At 34.0% G+C, this 17,630-nt stretch overlaps 1 non-coding gene across 1 annotated transcript; it reads left to right on the forward strand.

The window, feature by feature from the left end:
* Positions 1 to 5,736: 5,736 nt before the first annotated feature.
* LOC115297264 lies at positions 5,737 to 5,844 on the forward strand. Its single transcript, XR_003911366.1, has one exon. It is a non-coding gene; the product is annotated as a U6 spliceosomal RNA (small nuclear RNA).
* The last annotated feature ends 11,786 nt before the right edge of the window (positions 5,845 to 17,630 follow it).

Genomic DNA, 17,630 nt, shown 5'->3' on the forward strand with positions numbered 1-17,630 from the left:
AATCTGACAATGGATAACCTCTCAAAATCTATGAGAAAGTGGAATTGCTCTTCACTTCCAGTCATGAGGTAAGCATCTACAACCTTAAACATACAAAATCCTTTTAGAATCCCTCTTCTTCCTATATTTTAGTTAACTTTTTAGAATAAAAAAATGTGGGGCACCTGGGTGGCTCAGTCAGTTGAGCATCTGGCTTCAGCTCAGGTCATGATCTCACAGTTCGTGGGTTTGAGCCCTGTGTCGGGCTCGGTGCTGACAGCTAGCTCAGAGCCTGGAGCCTGCTTCGGATTCTGTATTTCCCTCTCTCTCTGACCCTCCCCTGCTCATGCTGTCTCTCTCTCTCTCTCAAAAATAAATAAAAAACATTAAAAAATTTTTAAAAATGTAAACAATTAGGACTTTCACTTCTAAAAAAATTCTTATATATATGTATATATTAAATTATATATATTCTGATCTATATCAGGTAATTCTTTTTCAGATATTGATTTGATTTGCATAAGGAGGGAAGAGAAAAGTGTGGATAAACATAAAGATCAATACATTTTTTCAAGCCCTAAGAGTAATATCCATTGAACTTTATACTTTCTCCTGCCCCACTTATACAAATAAAAAATCTGAAAAAAAACCATATGAAAATGTTTGCACAAATTTGCATATATGTGTATGCATATACACAATACCTTATTGTATATATATAATACACACAATATACTTATTTGTATTAGGTATATATACAAGTATATATAGAATAGGATAGGGATATAGTTAGGCCTCCAGAATGATTAATAAACCTATAAAACTAAGCTCATTTAAGTGGAAAATTGAATTAAGTACCTCTACAAGTATATTAGAATCTCCTTTATGTCGGCGATGTGTTACCAGTGTGGAAAATACACTTGAACTATCTTGTAATTTATGTCCATTCTGATTTTGTAGTTTTTGAAAAGTCATATAAAGCCTGATTTCTCCATACATATTTCACATGTGAGAACAGAAGAAAAGAGTTTGCCAAATTGCAAATTTTCCATGCATGCCCTTAATTTCTTCCCAAAGGCCCAATTTACTAGTCATTTGGTATTAACATAGAGAATGGATGTGGAAAAGCACAGTTAGAGCAAAACGAGGGCTGCATCTTAGCCAGTTACATCTTCCTAAGCAGCCAGATAGATACCACAGGATTCAAAAGCAGACAGAAAAATCTCCAGTCAGCACTGGGAAGAAAAAGTAAAATAAAGGGGCAAAGTGGTCTAACATAACCTCATAACTGAAACCCAGAAATCTAAAGACTTTCTGCTTATTCTTTCCCTTATTTTCCCAGTTCTCCACCAAGAGCTAAATAAACTTAATGTTATACCTGGGTCTCCTCTTAGACTATTGCTTTTGAATCTAGATGAATTTAAATGAACATCAGTTAATGTATCCAAGACTGACTCTCATTCAGAGAAGGAAAAAGTGATCAGCAAATGCTGCAATTGAACTCTCATGCTTAAGTTGTATTTCTGAGTAATAGCTGTTTGTAATAACTACAGAAAGGCTTATTATCTTTATTACAGGTGGTCGTATATGAAAATATATTTACACTTCACAAACATGATAGGAGTTTCAAAAGTCTTGCATTTCAGAGAATAATATCGAATTATCCATTTACTAATTAGGATTTGAAAAGCTACTTGCATTTGCTTGCTACTGACAAATATTTAGTTATATAAATATAGTTATTACATATATAACAGAAAAAGTTTAAATATATCTAAATTTCTATATGCATAGTTGTCTCTTATTTAATTTAGAATTTGTGATTCCAACATAGACTCACATGCATCCATTGTCACTGGTAGCTATGAGGGCGGGGAGGAGAGAGAGAGAGAGAGAGAGAGAGAGAGAGAGAGAGAGAGAGAGAGAGAAATACACCAAAGAATAAAAAAAAATAAACAGAAAACAAAAAGGCTAGGAAGAAAATTAACATGAAAACATAAGCACAACTGGATGGTTAATTTTGTTGTGTGGAAAACGGCACTTAGGCTAACCTCATGGAGGAATGTTGAAGGTTATGACTAATCAAATGCCAAAATACATGTCAGGGGCAACTACAGAAGGTACTACTAGAGAATTACATAAAACAGAACATCAGAATAGCTTATAATGTAAAAACTAACAATGTAAATATTAACCTGAATATCTACCAACTATATACTAAAAGTAGGATAATGTATAACAATTGTAGTTTTAACTCCATATAAAAAGAGCTGAAAATGCATTACTGCTTTGTAGCCACCTGTTGGCTATCTGTATGCATTGAGGGTGTTTCTTTCATAACAAAATCACTTAATCCTGTATTTATGAGTTGGCATGTTCCTTTGGGTCTTGATTTTTTCCTTTCTTACCACCCCCACCCTCCGGCAACAGGAGGTTAAGGAAGACTTCTCTGAAGAGGTGACATTTAATATGATTATCTGAAAATCATGCAGATGATGACCAAAAATCAGAAGATAATTTCAGAGAGAGAATAGTCAGTTGAAAACAATTACTTTGAAAAATAAGAAGTCACCATTTAATATCTCCTTTACCTTTGACTTTTCTTTGCAATATTTTGTATATTTAGCGTTGAAGAAGAATAATTCATGCTGATGAAAGTAAGGCATTCTTTTTTACTTCCTATCACAGTCTATACAACCTATTCATAAGGAAAGCTCTCCTTACTTAATTCTAGGTTTTAGAGTAAAACAGATTGTCACATCATATAATGACCTCCCTCCTTTGTTCTGATTAAGTAAACTTTTCATAAGTACTCATGCACAATGAAATAAAACACACATAATACAAGCTTAAATAATTAGAAATTGAATTTAAACAGTGTGGGGTCACTTGGGGACATTTTCTCATGACAATTTCTGGCCAATCTTTTTATCCTCAATGTCTTCATTCCTGACATTTATAATCTATTTCTATTGTCTGGAAAAGAGCTACCTCTAAAACATATTATCAAAATCTCTGACTTTTTTCCCCTCGGATTGGTAAACAATGTGATCTCCATTGAAAATTAATATGTATTGGGTGCCATATTTTTGTCTAAATATAATTTATTGTCAAGTTAGCTAACATACATTGTGTACAGTGTGCTCTTGGTTTTGGGAGTAGATTCCCATGACTTCATTGCTTACATACAACAGCCAGTGCTCTTCCCAACAAGTGCCCTCCTCAATGCCCATCACCCATTTTCTCTGCCTTCCCAAACCCCACCTGCATCAACCCTCAGTTCGTCCTCTGTATTTCAGTTTCTTATCGTTTTCATGTCTTCTGTGTTCAACAGCCTAGAAATGTCTAGGTATTCTCCTTTCCTCACTATATAATCATCTGAGTAAATAACTGTATGAATATTTTGGGAAGACTGAGGGAATCATTATAGTATATATTTGCCATAATGTTGCAGGGTTCTCTACCTATTGGAGACTGAACAATCTTTATAGTCAATGGGTACTGGCTCTAAATATTGTTTCCATGTAATTTACTGAGCTGAACACTCTTGGTGTCCTATCCAATCATTCTTGCTTTCTTTCAAATTTGTTTGTTTAATTTTAATTTATTTTTTACAAATAAAAATTGTATCTATTTAAGGTGTTAAAAGACAATACAAATTAATTTAGTAGATCACTTTATGTTAGAGAGCTCTGGAAAACTAGTGGTGTCACAAAAAGGCTACAAGGGAAGCCCAAATAGAAGATGAAAGGAAACCACAATAAATAAATGCAGACATGAAAACAATTTACCAGAAGCCAGGATGGCCCTAAACTTTTTCTCTGTGATGCTTAAGCTGAATAATGATAATCTAAAGAGAACAGATTGTCCAAACCAGTGGAGATTCCTGATTTGCTCTATCTTACCATACTAAAATATTAATTCTTATATCAGATGTTATATATAAATTGACCAAAGCATAGTAGAGGGAAAGGGAAGCTGTAAATGTTGACAATCCTGTTTCATCATAAGGATCTGAATTTCACTCACCATGCTCTGTTAGAGGAGAATGCCATCTCAGAACTGCATCAGTCACACTAAGGAAGAAGCTAATGTGCATTCAGACTGAGCAGTTGAATGAAGGAGAAAGAATGATAAATGCTTCTTTATTAGGATCCTCTTTAAGATTCATTTCTTCTTCATTAGTGATTCACTGTTTTCTCTCCTGATGCTTAGGTCATCTCAATAAGCATTTGAAGAAGTTTTAGTAATAAAAGGAAAAAATGCCTCAAACCACTTCTCTTAAATCATTATTGACACTTGAAATTGTATGGAAGCAGTTCTTTTTAGCCTCCATACTCTGTAAAGCAGCTATTCCATACCAAACCCCAAAGTCATCACAAGGGGCACTTTACATTTTGTGTACCTTAGTTTCACGTTCCCTTTCTGAAAACTGATAGTAAAAATATAATCTACTTAATAATTGTTTTCATACTCCAAGGGGGAAGGCATCTTAGAGAATATATAATTCAGTGCCTCTATTTTACAGATACGTAATATAAATTCATGAAAAATGAGATTTTGTAGGCATATGATGAAGTTGAATTCATAAAATGAATTATCCAAAGTCACAAACTAGATGAGGGCATAGTGAGAGTGATATTAATAGTAAAGCCACATTTGCTTCAAGATATTTTCTTATCTCTAGAATTAAATTTATATAGTTTAAGCCATTTACTGCATATTAATAACTACAAAGCAATACTGAGAACAGAGTCATATTTTAACATAGCAGTGAGGTGAGTGATCGCATTCAGTCAGGTAATGGCTTCTGTCTTTACTAAATTATGATAGGACTTGCATGTTAGAAAAGAGAAAGTTATTAAAAAATATGTTTGTTAAGTTAATTGTCAGTGTATATATGACAATAGTTTTGGTGGTGGTATATCTTTAGTCTGAATGGTAATTGTCTAAGCTGTATTTGGTGTACTTTTATTTTCAAAGGCCCCATTTTTAAAAAGCTATGTTTATGATAGAACTTACTTTTTTCTATTGAAAAATTATTTAGTGAGAAGTACTGATTCCAGGGTTTTGAGTAAATGCCTATGTCCTGATTATCAACACATCAAATGTCAACAAGTTTTAGTCATAAAGTTCTTCAGATTTCAAAAAGATTTGACAGCTTACTGAAATTTTTATCACACTTTATAATAGATGCTATGACAATCCACTTGATACATTATAGAATATCCATGGGCTGTGGAATAGGCACAAATTTTGGTAAAAGCTATAGATATTTGAAAGACTTGGCATCACTCATTTAAATGTGTGCTAATGCTCTTACCATGAAGGAAGCTGCACTTTATGAAATTATAAAATGATTCCCTATGGATAGTGCTAGCTCATAAGTAGAACCAGCTCCAATAATACATTTTAAAGTCTTCTTTTCTCCTTATGTCAGTGTCTCCAACTGTATAACTCATGAAGCCCACTGCATTCCTTCTTAGATCTCAAGGTCAAGGAGGGAAAAAAAGAATCTGGAAGAATTATTTTTTTTCAAAATAGTCAATTCCTATTTTGTTTTGTAAAATTAATTCTAAAAGTAGCACATGGATGTATGTTTTATGAGGTGAATTTAACCTCATGTAGGATTCAACCCAGCTTCAGCTTATTTGCAAGGAGGGTAAGTTATATCTCAGAGTTTTCCCCAAAGGGACAAGGGATCTGAAGTAAAATGAGAGCTCCAATAAATACATAAAATTAAAGAGAATGAATTACGTGCTTCCTTTGGCAGCACATACACTAAAACTGGAACAATACAGAGAAGATTAGCACCTCTCCTGTGCAAGGATGACATACAAATAAAGATAATGAATTATGGTCTTTATCAGTCTTTTTATCCACATCTACATCCTTTGGAGTTCCAGATGGACTGCTTGTTCAAACTGTTTCAGATATATGAGCCTAGCCAGAAGAAGCCCTGGGAACTGGCATAATTTCAAGTCAGCCACCAGGCAGTCAGGTGGACTCTTGGGAAAATAATCCATTATTGCCTACGACTCAAGGCTTTGGAACAACCATTAGTAAGAACAGACAGTTGGAAGATGGAGAATCAGGAGAGTGTAACTGGTCAACAACTAAGAGGGAATAGACTGAAAGTACAGGTAAAGAAGTCAACCTTAAAACAGAAGAATCTTTTTTTCCCCAAGACTGGGGATAAAAAGGGAAAGTAAAGAGATAGGAAAATTGTGAGGCTGGAAAGGGGAAGTATACCCAAATTTCTCAGTAAAATAAGATTAAGTATATCTGTTAAATGTGAGATAGGCCTTGAGGATATTAAGGACTTAACAAATACGAAAAGTTTAGGTATAGTTGCCCTAAGGGAGGTAATAGAGAATAGTCAAGGGACTGAATTAAAAATTTACTAAACAATAGCAAGTACCTAAATCGGTCTGGATAGTTTGAATTTTTAATGCATTTACTCAACATAATTTTGTGACAAAGTGTTGGTTCCTTAAGAAGGTGATCTGATGAAGTGATTGATCGGTCACCTAGATTTGAGGAAGAGGTGGGGAATAAAAGTTCCAGGGCAGAAACTTCTGTATAATAGCAAGTGCGTAGTTGCATTGGATAACCATTGAATCCATTCTGAGTGAGATAGAATGGGAAAGCATTAGAAAGAAGAGTGAAACCAAGTTGCTGGATGAGATACTGAAGGCTATAAGCAAGAAAAGCAAAGAGCAGAGAGAAGTGGTAGTCAGGGCAGTTTAACTCAAATGAAGATATTTCACTGACAGGCAATACACACATGTCCTGAAGCCAGACTTTCAGCAGCCAAATCCTAGCTGCCTCACTAACTATGGGACTGGGGTAAATAGAATTGTTTTAAAAATCCATAAGTAAATACATGTAAAGCACTTAGGTCAGGATCTCCAATATAGCATCCATTTGATAAGTTATAGCTGTCACTGTATTCTGGAGTTGGCCATTGTAGAAGTAGCATAACCCCAAATGGTGAAGCATAACTCAAAATCATGAGGTATAATTTCAGTGATGTATGGGTTTGCTGATGGAGAGGCATCACTGAGAATGGAAGGCTTTATGTCATCAGAGAGCTGAAGTTCAGTGAAGGTAAAAGTCAGTGGATTTAAGGAAATAATTTATATTCTATCTTCTAGAACTCTACTATCACTATATAGGGATGACAAAGAAAGGATACATTAATGTTGATAAATGGAGGAGTATTTAGGTGGAAAAACTCTAACTTAAATTATCTTTTCCTTTACAGATTATTCTTAGATTTGTTCACCTCAGAACTTCAGCATTAAATATGTCTACCTGTCAAAAGATCCATGCAATTAGTTCAAAATGAAAACTGTCACATTTCTGAGTTGTCCTGCATCGATATTGTGATGCCCTCTTCTGTGCACTGTCCTACCAAGATTTAGGAGAAATTTGAGCTAGTCCACTTGCAAGATCATGAAGCTTCATCATTTAAACTGAGATATGAGTTTGACATGCTTCCTAATAAAATGTTATGAGAATTCCAATTATGGGTTATGATATATCTTGAATATATCTCACAAAATCAAAATTGAATTTATATACTAATTAGATTCAGCAAGCCAGCACACCAATGAGATTTTATTCAACTGATTCTGTAATGTCCCTTTATGTTTATTATTTCAACAAATGGTCATTTAATGTTTATCATGCATGTGTGATTATTTAGGATTATTTGTTCTAGTTCTGTGAGAAATTCCATAGGTATTTTGATAGAGATTGCATTAAGTCTTTAGATTCCTGGGTAGCATAGACATTTTAACAATATTTGTTCTTTCAACCCACAAGCATAGAATGTCTTTCCATTTCTTTGCATCATCTTGAATTTCTTTCATCAGCGTTCTATAGTTTTCTTAGTTTTTCACCTCTTCGGTTAAATTTTTTCCTAGGTATTTTTTTGGTTTTGGTACAATGTAAATAGGACTATTTTCTTTATTTCTCTTTTTGCATGCTTCTTTTTAGTGTATAGGAATGTAGCAGATTTCTGTATTGAATTCCTTTTCCCGCTCTAGTAGGTTTTGGGGGGAGTATTTTGGATTTTCTAAAGATAGTATCATGTCATCTGCAAATTTTACTTCTTCCTTACCAATTTAGATGACTTTTATTTCTTTATGTTATTTAATTGTTGTGGCTAGGGCTTCCAGTCCTATACTGAATAAAAGTGGTGAGAGTAAACATCCTTGTGTTGTTCCTGACCTTAGGAGGAAAGTTCTCAGTTTTTCACCATTTAGGTATCATGTGGCTGTGGGTTTTTCATACAGGGACTTTGTTATGTTGAAGTGGTCCCTCTAGACCTACTTTGTTGAGAGTTTTTACCATTAAAATGGATGTTGTACTTTGTCAAATGCTTTTTTGACATTATCGAAATGATCATATGGGTCTTATCTTTTATTAATATGAGGTATCATATTGATTGATTTGCAAATATTGAACCACCTTTGCAACTCAAGAATAAATCCCACTTGATTGTAGTGTATGATTTTTTAATGTATTATTGAATTTGGTTTGCTAATATTTTGTTGAGGATTTTTGCATCTATATTTATGAGAAATACTGACCTGTAGTTTTCTTTTTTTGTGTAGTTTCTTTATCTGGTTTTGGTATTAGGTTAATAATACAGGCCTCATAGAATGAATTTGTAAATTTTCCATCCTCTTGTATTTTTTGGAACAGTTTGAGAAGAATGGGTATTAACTCATCACTAAATGTTTAGTAAAATCACCTGTGAATCTGTCTGGTCCTGGACTTTTGTTTTTTGAGTGCTTTTTTATTAATGATTGCATTTCATTGCTAGTAATTGGTCTGTTCAAATTTTCTATTTCTTCCTGATTCAGTTTTGGTAGGTTATATGTTTCCAGGAATTTATCAATTTATTCTAAGCTGTCCAATGTGTTGGCATATAGGTTTTCATAATATTCTGGTATAACTGTTTGTATTTCTGTGGTCCTTGTTGTTATGTTTCCTCTTTCATTATAATTCTGTTTATTTGGGCCATTTCTATTTTTTTTTTTATAATGAGTCTTGCTAGAGGATTAGGTTTATCAATTTTGCTGATCTTTTCAAAGAACCAGCTCCTGGATTCACTGACCTGTTCCATTGTTTTTTTAGTTTCTATATCATTTATTTATGCTCTAATCTTTATTATTTCCTTCCTTTTTCTGGGTTTGAGTTTTATTTGTTCTTCTTTTTCTAGGTCATTTAGGTATAGGGTTAGGTTGTTTATTTGAGATTTTTCTTGCTTCTTGAGGTATGCCTGTATTGTTATAACTTCCCTCTTAGAACCACTCTTGTGGCCTCCCAAAGACTTTGGATTATTGTATTTTCATTTTCATTTGTTTCCATGTAATTTTTTATTTCTTCCTTGATTTTCTTTGATTGACCCATTCATTGTTTAGTAATGTTATTTAACCTCCATGTATTTGTGGTCTTTCCAGACCTTTCCTTGTGGTTGATTTCTAGTTTCATAGCATTGTGGTCAGAAAAGATTCATGGTATGACTTCAACTTTTTTAAATTTGTTGAGACTGGTTTTGTGGGCTAATATATGATTTGGAAAATTTTTCTATGTGCACTTTTAAAAAATGTATATTCTACTATTTTAGGATGGAATGTTCTGAATATTTCTGTTAAATCCACCTAGTCTAGTGTGTTTTCAAAGCCACTGTTTCCTTGTTGATTTTCTGTTTGGATGATCTGTCCATCTATGTAAATGGGGTGTTAAAGTACCCTACTAATATTGAATTGCTATTGATTATTTCCTTTATATTTGTTATTAACTGTTTATGTATTTGGGTGCTCCCAGGTTGGATGCATCAATATTTGCAATTGTTATATACTCTTCTTTGCCTCTTGTTAGAGTTTTTGTTTTGAAATCTATTTTGTCCAATATAAGTATCACTACTCAGCTTTCCTTTGGAATCCATTTGCATGATAAATGTTTCTCCATCCTCATACTTTTAATCTGCAGGTGTCTTTCAGTCTGAAATGAGTCTCTTGTAGGCAGCATATAGATGACTGTTGTTTTTTTATTCACTCTGTCACCCTATATATTTTTATTGGAGCATTTAGTTCATTTACATTCAAAGTAATTATTGATAGATATGTATTTTTGTCGTTTTATTACTTGTTTTGTGGTTGTTTCTATAGATTTTCTCTGATTCTTTTCTATCTCTCTTTCATGGTGTGTTAGCTTTCTTTAGTGATATACTTAGATTCCTTTCTCTTTATTCTTTGCATATTTACTAGTGGTGTGGGGTTTGTGGTTACCATTAGGGTTATATATAAAATCTTCTACACATAGCAGTCTATATTAAGTTGACAGTCACTTAAGTTTAAACATATTCTTTACTCCTCTCTCACACATATTTTAGGTATGTAGTGTATATTTTACATCCTTTTGTTTTATGAATCCTTTGATTTTTATGAAAATACTTTTATTGCTTTTGTGGTTTTTTTTACTTTTCATACTATGAATTATAGTCTTTTTCCACTCAAAGAGTTCTCTTTAATATTTCTTATATGGCTTGTTAAGTAGTGATAAATTCCTTCAGTTTTTGTCTGAGAAATTCTCTTACCTCTCCTTCTATTCTAGATAAAAAGCCTTGCTGGATAGGGTATTCTTGGCTACAGATTTTTCCTTTTCAGTACTTTGAACATATCATGCCACTCCATTCTTGGCCCCATCATTTTTAGATGTGAGTATATAGGCAGGGACTGACACCTTTCTTTATAAATTTGATTTGAATTGTTGATATTAAAATTATTTTACCCAAATATCAGATAGCCTGTCATTTTAACCATAAGCCTTGGCATTTAAATTTTTTAAATATTTATATCCAAGTATAGCATGTAAATAGCATTTATTGTATATATCATTAATATTTTATTGAGTGTCAAAGGTTTGTACATATTTTTTCAGTTGCCAACTTTAAATTTGGTTGCCAAATTTTAGTTGTCAAGGTAAAAACGCTAATATATATTCTGTCTCTTAGTCATATTTAAGAATTCCAAAATGACTTGCTCTTTGGAAATAATTAGTCTGGGGGCAATTCTATTTTTTTCTTCCTTCTATCATTGCCTCATTTTTATTTAGTCATAAGTTTTGTTTGGTCTATCCCAGCATAGGAATTACCAAGTGCTTAAAAGTTATACACTTTTGTTGCTGGAGAAAACCAATGCTAAAAATACCCATTCTACTCTGCATAACATTCCTCCCCCCATTTTGAGAGACTCTACTTTGCATTTCCATGACCTCTTCCAGACAGGGCACATGCTGACAAGTCAAATCCATTATTCAATGATCATAAGATACAAGAGTCTTATATGTCAATGTTACATCATTTCCAGAAGAAATCCACACCTAGATTTCTTTACATTCCAAAAACTAATGTTCTGCTTTCATTATCTAGCAATGTTATTGCAGATTTCAACTTGATGTCATCTTTTGATGTTACCTATAAAATCATTTCTATTTCAATAGAATAATTGCTTCTTCCTTATAAATTCAGGCAGGACAAGTGGCACCTTGATTCTTAGGCCAACTCCCACTTCTGGATCTGTTTAGCTCATAACAAAAAAGTTAAACCTTTATTTGTTTAACTTACAACGAAAAATTAAAAATTGAACATACATTCCTTTTTTTTTAATGTTTTTTATTTATTTTTGATACAGACAGAGACAGAGCATGAGAGGGGGAGGGGCAGAGAGAGGAGACACAGAACTGGAAGCAGGCTCCAGGCTCTGAGCTAGCTGTCAGCACAGAGCCCGACGCGGGGCTTGAACCCACGAACGTGAGATCTGACCTGAGCCGAAGTTGGAGGCTTAACCGACTGAGCCACCCAGGCGCCCCCATACATTCCTTTTTAATCCAAGGAGAAAACAGTGCTCCTGCAAGCAATGGAAAGATTTCCCAAATTTAATAGAATTGAAATTCCAAAGTATTCTGAACATTAAAGTTCTTAGAGTATATAATTAGAGAATTTGATTGTGTGTAGTGCCTGGGTGGCTCAGTCGGATAAGCATCATGATCTTACCGTTTGTAAGTTTGACCCCCATGTTGGGCTCTGTACTGACAGCTGGAGCCTGGAGGCTGCTTCAGATTCTGTATCTCCCTCTCTCTCTGCCCCTCTCCTACTCACATTCTGTCTGTCTCTCTCTCAAAAATAAATAAACATTTAAAATAAAAGAAACTTTGTGTTATAATAGTTTTTACTAGTAAAACATATAGAAGGCAAACAGAGAGACCACTTACTATGTTTGCTTACAAAATTATAAGTAGTTATGTCAGGAAAATAGTTAGTGAACTGTTCCTCCATTTAAAATCTGTCATGAAAATTATACCTGAATGGTTTCCCAAGTGTGTGTGTGTGTGTGTGTGTGTGTGTGTGTGTGTGTGTATTTAGTGTTTATTTATTTTGAGGGAGAGAGAGAGAGAGACAGAGTACAAGCAGAGAAGGACAGAGAGAGATGGAGACACAGAATCTGAAGAAGGTTCCAGTCTCCAAGCTGTCAGCACAGCCTGACACAGGGCTCAAACTCAAGAACCATGAGATCATGACCTGAGCAGAAGTTAGAAGCTTAACTGACTGAGCCACCCAGGTGCCCCAATATTATGTTGTATATTAACTAAAATTTAAATTTCAAAAAATTATTTAAAAAACAAATAAAAGTGAAAAAAATCAAGGGGAAAAATCTTCTTGAGAAAAATTATACTAATATGAGAAGTATATACAGTAATGCAAATAAACTAGCATAATATTTTACAATACTGTTATATATTGTGTATGTAACCAACAAATTCTAAAGATGGAAAAACAAAACAATGTAAATATCCACATATTAATAGTTCCTTAAATTAATAATTACTAGAATATAACTACTTAGTTGATTTTAATGAGGATATTTTAATTTGATTTGGGCTTAACTTCAAGATTTTGATGTATGCCCCTATTTCACTAATGTGGTAATATTCAAAAGATGTCAGGCTATATATATATATGTATATATATATACACACACACATATGTATACATATATACACACAATATATATGTACACATCTCTATATATGTAATTATATATTTATAACTTATAATTTATATATTTTTATAATTTAGTATTACTTATATATTTGCATATATAAATTACTTAGTTAAATATATATAATTTATCATTTCAATTGTCACAACTACCATTTACCATTTGCCCTCTAAGTAACCTAGCACAGAGAAAAACCAAATCCCAGAGATGTGTACAATCACTCTGGAATGTAATATACTTTCATTTTTCCTTCCCATGCAGGCATACTTTAGTTTACTCTCCTGCTATTTGTTATACTCTGGATACCATGGGTATAAAAAAAATCTTTAGAAATAGACCATGCAGTGAGCAAGTACAGAACACTAAACAAAATCCAATTATAAAGATTGGGTCAGAAATATTCTTTCCTTGTGACTTTCACTATCTCCTAACATTCCTATGATATCATTTACTATAAAGCTCGTCTACCCAGATTTTCATCTAAACTCAACAGCTCAAACATCAATGGCAAAACGCAACCACCACAGTCTTTTTTCTTCAGTCAGTGTTCTGGCCCTTAGATTTTTTTTTTTCTAATAGTTTATTGTCAAATTGGTTTCCATACAACACCCCGTGCTCTTCCCCACAAGTGCCCTCCTCCATTACCACCTACTCCTTCCCCCTCCCCCTCCCCCTTCAACCCTCCGTTAGTTTTCGGTATTCAATAGTCTCTCAGGTTTTGCACCCTTCTCTCTCCCCAACTCTCTTTCCCCCTTCCCCTCCTCATGGTTCTCTGTTTGGTTTCTCCTGTTAGTTAGACCTATGAGTGCAAATATATGGTATCTGTCCTTCTCTGCCTGACTTATTTCGCTTAGCATGACACCCTCAGTCTTTTAATCACAATCAAACTTATTTCCCTTAATGCTACAGATTACAGCAGTAGAGTTTCTCCTAAAAGAGTTAACACACATCTGAAAATAAATCATTGTACCCAAAGATCTGCAGAAATTTCCCATTTATTCTGTTTCTACTCTGAATGTATATTCTTTATCACGTGCATCCACACATCATCCTCTCTGTACCTTCCTATATTGGCTAATGCCATCACCATCCTTTTGAGGACTGAGACTCCAACCACGCCAAATGAGTTCCTGTGTCTTTTCTCTCACAGACTCCGTCTACATTCCATTTTCATTTCCTGCTAAAGTCCAAGCTCCCATTATCACTCTCATCTGAACTATAGAACAACTTCGTAGTTAGTCTTTAGGTTTCTAATTTCTCTCCTTTTGATTCATCCTGTGTTTTGCTGCCACCAGTTTGTTGTGTCCTTGAAACAATGGCTTATAGATTCTCTATTCAAAATTCTTACACGGTTTTGCTTTCCATTAAACACAAAATAAAATACAATCTCTCAACCTGGAATTCAAAGCCTTCTACAACATGGACTCAGTTTTCTTAACAACCATTTGCCACTAGACACACAATGGACACACAGACACACACGCATACACACACACACACACACACACACCATACTCTCTTCATTCCTTAGACTTTATTGTGTGGATTTTATTAAGCTATTAGCTCAACTATAAGGTTCCTCTTCCTCCTAACACCTCTCCATTCCTCAACATCCAGATCAAATGCTACTATTTCTCATATATATTAGTTCAGATAAATCTTTTTCCTTTATTTCATTTTATTTGTACTTCTATTTTGATACTGAGCCACATTTTTCCTACAATATATATGGGTGCATCCATATATATTGTATACGGATTTTTGAGTTTCATAAAAGTTGAGGAATATGCCATAGTAATCTTGATCACTTGGGGTCCTAAAATAGTGTTTATTAAATTCTATTTCAGGATAATTATCAGGCAACGATATTTCTCAAATAAGGAAGATGAGAGAACTTTATTTTAAGTTGTTGATATTTTGGCTAGTTGACATAAAATGTGAACTGGAGTACAAGGTAGCATAGAGGTTAGGTTAACACAACTGTGGAAATACCTAGAAAACAGAAGAAAGAGAGGAGCCCAATTATTTGAAACTTTCGAATTTTTTTACAATAAAATATAACAGTCCATCTATTCTTTCCGTGTAAGACAGAAAAAAGTGTTTATTTAATTTAATTTGCACCAGAGTCTCCTGACTACTTCTGCTGCTCCAACATTTTGCCAGTGAAGACATGTCACCATCAAGGATATAATGAGCCTAAAACCTGAAGCTGAGGGTGAATATTCAATGAACATATGCATCTTCTTATTTACTTTATTATTATTTCTTTAATTTCTTAAATTCATGTTAGCTATTTAGTTGTCTTTAGTTACTAATGGTTCTTACTAGATTAAACCAGGGTCAACTTCTAGAATATTTGACTACCACTCATTCTTCAGTTCACAGCCAAAAATCTAATTTCTATAAATCTTTTCATGTTTACCCCTCTGGATCAAGGCATTAAGATTATTGAACTTAATGAAAATATAGTTTTCTAGACTCAGAAAGTCAGATAAGGATGAATTTTCTAATTTTAGAGAATTTGATGTTTATTCAAAACATGTTTCTTATTGTGATTAATAGGGAAAACTTTATTCATTTCAAAAATGAAAATCATAGTCACAAGAGGTCATGGGAAACTCTAAGCATTATAACCACACAGTGAATTATCATAGCACATCTACACTTAATACAGCTTTAGACTTTTAAGAACCTAGAGGCACCTGGGTGGCTCAGTTGGTTAAATGTCCTACTCTTGATCTTGGCTCACGTTATGATCTCATGGTTCATGAATTTGAGATCCATGTCAGGCTCTATACTGACAGTATGGAGCCTACTTGGGATTCTCTCTCCCTCTCTTTCTGCCCCTCCCCCATGCACTCATGCATGCATGCACTTGCTCTCTCTCAAAAGAAATAAATAAACTTAGAAAAAAGAATTTTAAGAATCTAGATTTCTTGTTTGGTATTGAAGAGCAAATTTGGTTTTATCTGTTACTGTAATCCAGAATCTAAGTGTTCTTGCTATCATGTCTAATGTAAATCCGATATTTTGGAGATTGTATTTTCTGGATTTTTATTTTTTGGTAGGGGGCAAGAGGAGATGCAATTTGGCTCAAAATTGCATGAATCAGTCTCTTATGGAGTTGCAGTTGAATGCATAGGTCCTTCACCCACATAGAGAAAACTAGCCATTGTGCCATTGGGAGGTATTTTGTTACTTAACAACCTACTGTAGAAGTAAACAAGAAAGTAAATTTTTCATTTTTTTTCTTTTAAGTATTTCACTGAGACCTATAAATGACTATATTATAAATATATCTTTTGGCACTAACCAATATACTTCTTTTCTGTCTCTAACTCCAGTAACTTCTGTCATTGTTGAGAGGACAGTATGTTACCAGTGCCTTCTGGGGTCAATAATTTATCTGTATGACATTTTGTGGTACAAAGAATTGTCTACTAGTCTTTCGTGCCTCTGATTTAGAGTAAAATAAGGGATTATACAATTGAATTTTAACACCTGTTATTATGAAGGGAATAGAAATGAACACAAAAGCCTGTAATTTTTAAAAATAATAATACTGAATTGATCTCAAAGTAAACTAGGGAGTTAGAGTTATCAACTCTGCATTTAAAAACCAATGAAAAGGCAATGATAATCTAAGATAGCAATTGCACTGTTGCTTCATCGACTTTTAGCTTCAAAAGGGAACTGTTAGAGCACTAGATTCTGTAAAGTGAAAGAGTACCTCCCTAAATCTCCCTAGAGATTAAATTCTAAAGCACATATCCTGACACAAGGAAAACATAATAAATAGCAGCTGAAAGAAGTAGAAGCAACAGTAATCAGAAGATCAGGAGCATTTCATCACCTACTACTAGGCTTGAGCATGTCAATTAACATGTCTAATCCTCAGAATCTTCATAGAAAAAATAAATTATAAACCATACTGTACAAACTTTCCCCATATTGTTGTAAAATCAAACAAGAAAAGTAATACTGAAGTATCTTGAAAAGTATGACTAGCTGTAGAAATATGTTTTATATACATCTAATAGTTCAGCAACACAATCAGTAAAGAACTCATTTCTATGGGCAGAAGACATGAACAGACACTTCTCCAAAGAGGACATCCAGATGGCCTACAGGCACATGAAACGATGCTCAACATCACTCATCATCAGGGAAACACAAATCAAAACCACCCTGAGATACCACCTCACGCCAGTCAGAGTGGCTAAAATGAACAAATCAAAAGACTATGGATGCCGGCGAGGGTGTAGAGAGACGGGCACCCTCCTACACTGTTGGTGGCAATGTAAACTGGTGCAGCCACTCTGGAAAACAGTGTGGAGGTTCCTCAAAAAACTATCCATAGAACTCCCTTATGACCCAGAAATAGCACTGCTAGGGATTTACCCAAGAGATACAGAAATGCTGATGCATAGGAGCACATGTACCCCAATGTTCATAGCAGCACTGTCAACAATAGCCAAATCATGGAAAGAGCCTCAATGTCCACCACATGATGAATGAACCAAGAAGATGTGGTATATATACACAATGGAGTACTACATCGCAATGAGAAAG

The sequence above is a fragment of the Suricata suricatta genome, chromosome 7 (assembly GCF_006229205.1).
Source record: "Suricata suricatta isolate VVHF042 chromosome 7, meerkat_22Aug2017_6uvM2_HiC, whole genome shotgun sequence".
Taxonomy (NCBI): domain Eukaryota; kingdom Metazoa; phylum Chordata; class Mammalia; order Carnivora; family Herpestidae; genus Suricata; species Suricata suricatta.